Here is an 8,355-nt window from a genome sequence, read left to right as displayed (position 1 = left end):
TAGATTCCTGAATTTGTGCTAACTGATGCAACTACCCCACCCCCGCACCCCCTCTTTTCTCTTATCAGTTCACTTTGATTTCTCAAGTCTCTATATGGGGCGGCACGGATGGTGCAGTGGGTAGCACTGCCGCCTCACAGCAAGGAGGTCCTGGGTTCGAATCCCCGTCGGCCGGGGCCTCTCTGTGCGGAGTTTGCATGTTCTCCCCGTGTCTGCGTGGGTTTCCTCTGGGTACTCCGGTTTCCTCCCACAGTCCAAAGACATGCAGGTTAGGCTGATTGGAGAGTCTAAAATTGCCCATAGGTATGAGTGTGTGAGTGAATGGTGTGTGTGCCCTGCGATGGACTGGCGACCTGTCCAGGGTGTATTCCTGCCTTTCGCCCAATGTATGCTGGGATAGGCTCCAGCCCCCTGCGACCCTGTTCGGGATAAGCGGGTTCAGATAATGGATGGATGGAAGTCTCTATATGGGCCTATTTCAGGAAGAGTATCACTTAGGCACTTAGGTAAGATAATACCGACCCCTCAAACAAAAATGGAAACTTTGTGTCAAAAAGCCTTGGGTTTGCCCAGGCAACAAGCTGCTATGGCAGCAGCTTGCAGCAGAAAATCCCTGGGGAAACCCCTGGCATAATATTTAAAAGTTGTTTAAAGTTCTTTCTGTCATTTTGGTGAGAGAATAGTCTTATGGAGAGTTCCAGGAGCAATACCTCAGATTGTTGTGCATTAATGACTAGGACCTGTAAGGTAGGTGGTTCAAGCTCCAGATGTAGCCATAAAAAAATCAGTGGTGTTGCGTTGACTATGCCAACATGTTCCAGTACTATATAATAAGGACTGTCATAGATATATAGCAAATACCATGATTAGACTGTGTGGCAACAGAAACAGAAAACTATCCCCGGACATACATACAGAGAATATAAAAGGTTGACCAGTCAGTATTGGCGATATGAACTTTGGATGTGAGAATCCTGGAGCTTCCTATTCCATGTACAGTTTCATATTTCATTTTACTTTTTGCCTCTGCGGTAAGAATGCCATCAGCCGGGAAAGAATTTACGAAAATACAAAGTAATTTACAAATTCACAAAACAAAAACTACACAACAGAGCTGTGTTCCATTCAGAGTTGGAGGCTGGAATTTCCCCGTTTAAAAGCATCCCAGGTGCACAACAGAAAAAGCACACAATGTTATATTACATTACCTTACAAGGCATTTAGCAGACGCTCTTATCCAGAGCGACGTACAACGAAGTGCAGATCAAACACAAATACAAGTGTGAAGAGGACCTGAGAGGGCAGTATGGTTCCGAGTCCTAGTGTGACCATACAGATACAATCAGAACCCTTGAAGAATACATCAACTTAAAACTAGCATTCCACAGTTGGTGGCTAGAATATCCTGAGTACAACAATATAATAGCTATATAACTATATAAGTGCCATGATAGTCTGGCATATATAAGGCTATTCATGGTGGTAAGTTAGGGAGAGAAAGGTGCAGCCTGAAGAGATGAGTCTTCAGTCTGCGTTTGAAAGAGGTCAGAGACTCTACCGTTCTGACATCCACAGGAAGGGATGCCCCCAGAAAACTCAGTGGTTCTCACGTCTTGAGTAACATGTAGAACATGGGTACATACTGTAGGCTATGTATCTGCTGCTACAAATAATAGGAATATATGAATGAGAGCATAGCAATATACACACATACTCAATATACACTTTACTGCAGGATCGATCAATTGATCACACTAGTTTAAAAATCCTTTTCTTAACTTAGCTTTTATTGCACATACATTTGTTCTGTTCCTGAATAGTACAACCCTCAAAGTCTTCAACCATGTGTGTGCAGTAAATAGTCAATAGAGACACTTTTGTTTAACGTAGAGTTGGCATTGTACATGGCTGTTGCATGTTGTCAGATCTGTGCTGATACCTTGACAGAGCAAACTGATGTTAGAGTTAGGGTTGATCAATTTCACTTAAAACTGGAGCTGGCAATGTTTGGGTGCAAGCAGAATCTGGGCAAAAGAAAGATTTTGAATGTATACAGTGGTGAAAAACCCACCCCCCTCCTCTCCAGTCAGTCTCTCAGGGGCATGCGGCACAATTTTGATCAGCAGGTAAAGCCACCTCCTGGCTGAGAGCTGCCCTCATTGGATGTTAGCTACCGGGGGCGATGAAAAATGGACGTCCCAGAAAATCTGTCCTGGGACAGTCACAGACATCAGATTTTTTTTTTCCCAGAGCAGTTGGTTTATTGCAACATAGACCACAGTCAAGATTTTGAATCTGACCTTGGCAGCAACTGTATCATGGAGTTCAGAAAGCTAAGCAAAGTTAATAGTTGTATTCTTCAGAACCACACCTCTCAATCTTTGGTTTGGTCATCCTGAGGTCCTCAGCCCATTTCTCAGTTCAGGTTTCAGCCCAACCATCCTAAAGGGTGTCACAACAGAACAGGTCCAGCCAGACCCAGGGAAAATTGAGGCCAACAAAGCCTTTCATTCTCTGTGCTAGCCAAATGCTTAGATGGCATCCAAACCTGCCAGCCAAAGCTGTCAAACCCACTGCTTGAGATAGATGAAGCTTCTCTCTCCTCATATAATCACCCCAAGCCAGCAAGTTTTTTTTCTTTTCTTTTTTTTTTCTTCCTGGTCACTCCTATGAGAGCAGTTCCTGATCAGGAACCAGGACCGTATCAACCATATAACCCTGGTGCTCCAAGCCCCCAGTACAAGCTAATGAAGCAGAGCCAACTGCTTTGGCAACTACTGCTTTGGCTTCCAACTACTCAGTCAGGGTGATACCCCCCACATGCTGCTGCCTACCCTTCTCAGCCAACTTAGCCCGGGGCCTCTCCCGGTAATGTACATGCCAGCACCTTTCAATATAGAGGGCCCAACATTTCCAGACTTCTTTAAGTCAGAGCCCAGTATGTAGGGCTGCACCTAGCTCTCGGCACCCTGCCTCACTCCAGCCGGCCTAAACCTTACAAGTATGCTATCCTTCTTAAGCACATTAAGGTTCCTACAGCCCATCAGCTTGTGTTAGCACAGGCGGAGCCAAAGGCTCTATTGCCCTGGAGTCCCTGAGTGAGAGGTATGGATGAACTATATCCGTACACCTTGAAGGAACTGAAATACTTACCCCCCCCATCATGTAATGTAACTATCAGATCTTAGAAACGTGCTAGTTTCATTGCGTGACGGTGGGCTAAGCATTTCCATATATCATAATGTAAAATTGCAATGTTACAATTAGCCATGGAGGGAAGTTATGTTTATTCAGCTGAGCATAGACAGCTCATGTGTGTGACCTGCTGCCTCATGCCTCTGGCCACAGTCAATAAAATAAAATGAAAGCACTAGAACAGTGCCTTTACAGGATGAACCACACCGCAGCCCCCAGATTAATAACACTTTTACGGAGGCCAGTTCTACAGAAGAACAGAACATTTATTCACTTTGACTGGAGAATGTTATGCAATTGCTGGACGCTTAATCATTTATATGGTTCCCTTTAAAGCTCTGCTGTGGTAATGAAAGTTAGCAGCACTGGAGTTAGGCAGTTAAAACCTATAAAAGCCACGCCATTATAGTAATTGCGCCTATGGCACAATTTACACCCTGGACATCATACAAATATTGGACATCGTTCAAATGATTTCAAGTTAATTTTATTTTTTGTTTTATTTGACAATGTCAAGTTCTTGTCTGTATATGTACAGTAATAAAAATAAATTATTTCCAGCAAGGAATACATTCAACACAGTGCAATATTTAGCATGTCCCTTCTTTTGTAAAGTGCATTGTACTTAAATCTAATATTAAACTTACTTTCACTGTACAAAAAAGAAAGGTTAGTCACAGTATCATAAACCAGTGTTCCCTCACCCCCTAGGACATATTCTCAGAACCATTTAATAAAATATTTATAATTCTAATTAATAAACAGCATTCCTAAGATTTACATTTATCTCCCCTGTGTGCTGACTTTGATGAGGAGAGAGCTTATTAGGGGTTATACTGGGCAACAACGAAATCAATGTTAATTGGATGTAGAGCCTTTTACCAGCAGATACATTGTTAAACATACAATTACAATACTGGAAATAGATTAAGAGGGAGCATCTTTCACAGATAATTCTCTGTTATTTTTTCAGAGGATAGATTCAGTCATAATGCTGAAGCTTTTTGTGCCTTTTAATGGTGCAAAGCTGGGTTTGTAAGGCCTCTATTTTGAGCAAATTGAACAGTTTTGTCTTGTGTCTCTGGATGTATTTTTAGAAGTGCTGGATTTATCCTTGGGAGAGTTCCAGCAAAATGGGGACTGTCTTTGCAATGACCTTCCTTTATTTGTGTCCTAATGCTCCAGTCTGAATGAAACAAAGGCTCTCTGAAAGACTGCCAACATGGTCCACTGCTTCTTTTCATACCTCTACCAGCAGAGTGTACTGGTAGCACACACAGCACAGTCTGTGGAGCTAGGTAAAATCGTGGCCACTAGTGAGAGCTCAGGCCTCTCTACTGCCATATTTACACCTTCACACTGTAATAAGAGTTCTCTTAGCTGCCGTACACCAGCACTGTGTCTCTATATAATGCCACATGACTGAACATGAGCCTTGGTAAATATTATTCTATCCTCTCCTCTCACAGCAAATACGCCACAGGAAGCCTCTGTTCCTATATTGCCATCTGTCAAACATGTAAGCAGGCCAGGATACCCCTGTGCAGTCCAGAACCGTCACAGCAAGGTAAACTGAATGCTAGACTCAGCACATACTCCATTAGAGAGACTCATGCTCTTCGTTTTGATGCAGGCTCATGGTCTTTGTGTTGCAGAATAAATCCCAGCTCTCCCTTGGCCATAGTTTTTGCTCACAGCATTTGGGCTGATTCATCTACTATTTACTGAATCCTCTACAGAATCCTCTACTCTTTTACAGTATATTATATTTGCTATTTGATTTGATATTTTCCCATTAATTTAACATAAGCAAAGATGGAACATCATGAGCCTTAACCCCCACCCCCACTCAAACCAAAAAAACAAAAATATAAAAAGTTTAAGAAATAAAAACAACAAATGAAAACATTTCATATTGACTCTCATCCAGAACAATAAGACTTGCATTGTCCATATATACATATTTCAGAAAACTGATCATTAGAGTATTTTCTATTTTAAACAAAGAAACCCTCTCACACACACACTCACACACACACACACACACACACACACACACACACACACACACACAAACAAACACCCACACTCTCAGAACAAGCACAATATTGAACCAATGCCCTTATGATGTGTATTTAGCTATGTGTATGTTGCATACTATAAGAAAAAAACATATGCCAACTACGAGGTACTTCTGAACAGACTTTAAGGACTCAATGAATTCAATTGAATACATCCCAGATCCCAATGCAGTCTGGCAACAGAACATCAGTATATGTGATCTATAGAACTGTTTTATTTAGGTTCAGTAAATAAAGGGACTTTAAAGGGCCAGATACAGACACACACACACACACACACACATACACACACACACATACATATGCTCACTATCATACTAGTAGAAAACATATATCAGAGAATAAAAGTTTTTTTTAAATCATACACAGATTAGACATTTTCAGGAATATTTACACTGCAATATGCAACAAAATTGAATTGGCAGGGGTAATCTTATCACAGTTGTGTCATATTTGATCCTATGCCCATAATTCCCACTATATGATCATGGCTAAGTATTGGGTTACTGCATGTGTTCTGTGGTCTTCTAAGATTCAGTGCATCTCAATCTCAAATGACCATACAACCTTACAATAGACTCTGGGTCCACACCTGTTTGCCCTGTTTGGATGCATGTTTGAAATTAAGTAGTGGCCACTGTTTTATGTACTGGAGCTCACTAATCACAAAATGAATAAAAGATTCATTTTTTCTGACATGATTTCACCAAAAGTAAAGACAAATTACATTTCAGTTAGTTTGGACATAATGCTTATATACAGAACCATTTGACAGAACAATTTGGCTAGAACAAAAATGAAATTCATTTTTACAGAAACACTCATTTCTACAGAAAGAGGTCAAATGTTTAATTCTTAACTCAGTGGAAATAAATATAATGTATTTATATTAGATATTTTTATATATATATATATATATATATATATATATATATATATATATATATATATATATATATACACACACACATTCAGTGAACACTTTATTTGGTATTTATTAGACTTTTATGTTGCCTTATGTGTTCAGAGATGCTTTTCTGCCTACCACTGTTGTAATGTGTGGTTACTTGTGTTACTGTCACCTTCCTATCAGCTTTGACCAGTCTGGCCATTCTCCTCTGACATCTCCCATTAACAAGGCATTTCTGTTTGCAGAACTGCTGCTCACTAGATTTTGTTTAGCTTGTTGCACCATTTGTTGCAAACTCTAGAGACTAGTGTGTGTGAAAATCCCAGGAGATCAGCAGTTTCTGAGATACTCATACCACCCTGTCTGCCACCAACAATCATTCCATGATCAAAGTCACTTAGATCACATTTCTTCCCCATTCTGATGATTGATGTGAACATTAACTGAAGCTCCTGACCCGTATCTACACGATTGTATGCATTGCACTGCTGCCACACAATTGGCTGATTAGATAATCGCATGAATATGTAGGTGTAATAAAGTGCTCGATGAGTGTATATATTTCTTTATGAAAGGCATTGAGGAAAATTGGATCAGGGCTTGACTAAGAAAACTGTAATATGTGCCAGTATCACATCATACACATGTTAGCAAGGAACTCATTTCCTACATGCACTGATTAAGCAAATGCAGTCTGACATCACTCACAGGACACTTCAGGCCTTTAAGGGTAAAATATCCACACAGACAATTACACAGTACATACAGAATGCCACAAAGCAACCCATGATCCAGTGACTATCCCTGGATTCCACTAGCTTAAGTAAAGAGTGAAAATGTACACAATGGTCCATACAGGCTCGGCTCGAGCCTTTGGGCCATCGTAGGAGAGATTGTAGATCAGGGTGCTGGGAGCAGTGGATCTTGGGGTGAATATGATTGTGACTGACTACCAGGGATGCAACACTTTTTTTTTTTTCTCCTTAGTTTGGTGCCCCTTCAGACAGTTGGATAGTGCCTTAGACAATCATATACAGTGGGCTCCAGAATTAATGGCACCCTTGATAAATATGCACCAAAAAATGCTGTAAGCTTTATTTTCAAACATGTATAAAGTAGTGTGCTTTATTAATAATTCAAATCAGTCTTACATTTTCCCCCCCAAAAAAATGTTTCCCCCAAAAACAGGTTCCACAATTATTGGCTCTGGTGGTTTAATACTTTACATAAACACCCCTGGCAAAGATGACAGCCATGAATCTTTTCCCATAATTTGTGATAAGGTTAGAGAACACATTTAGATGGAATTTTGACCGCCCTTCCATGCAGAACTTTTCAGAATCATTGACATCCTTGGGATACTCCCCTCTTCAGTTCAGAACACAGGATTTCCATGGGATATATTGTAAGTCTGGAGACTGAGATGGCCATTGCAGAACATGGTTGTTGTTTTTACTTCACCATTTCTGTGTAGATTTTGATGTTTGTTTAGAGTCATTGTCCTGCTGGACAATCTACCTACAGCCAAGTCTCAGCTTCCTAGCAGAGGCAACCAGATTTTCAGCCAAGATTCCCTGGTCTTCCCTGGACGATGATCTTAAATAGTGCCCCTGGACCCCTAGCAGCAAAACATCTCCAAAACATAACTGACCCATCCCCATATTTGACAGTAGGTATGAGGTGCTTCTCCTTGTATGGATTCCTTTTTGCTGCTAAACATGTTAATGGTGTGTATGGCCAAAACTTAAAACTCATCTGACCATAGCACTCTCTCTTGGGTATATTTTTGTACCCATTACCAATCAATTACCATCTGTGTTTTCTGAATTGACAGTTCTTTGGCTTTTCCCATAGTGATGGTTGACAAAGGGATTTTTTTTCCAACAGGATCTGATGGAATGACACAATGTGGTTCCTTTAGGCTGAAATTATCTAAATTAAGTTTAATTGGATAGCTAATTTCACTTTGTCTGATTTTATTTACAATAATTTGTAAGGGTGCCAATAATTTTGGTAACTGTGGTTTTCAGAAAGAGATTACTAAATAAAAAACATTGAAACATGAAATAAAGTATATCATTTTCCCATATGTTTGAAGATAAAATATGCATCACGATCCATGTTGTTTATTATATGCAGCATTTCTTCATTTTTATTAAGTGTGCCAAT

Source organism: Conger conger, chromosome 7 (assembly GCF_963514075.1).
Source record: "Conger conger chromosome 7, fConCon1.1, whole genome shotgun sequence".
In the NCBI taxonomy this organism is placed as follows: Eukaryota; Metazoa; Chordata; class Actinopteri; order Anguilliformes; family Congridae; genus Conger; species Conger conger.
The sequence above is the reverse complement of the archived record's forward strand: the minus strand, read 5'-3'. Positions refer to the sequence as shown.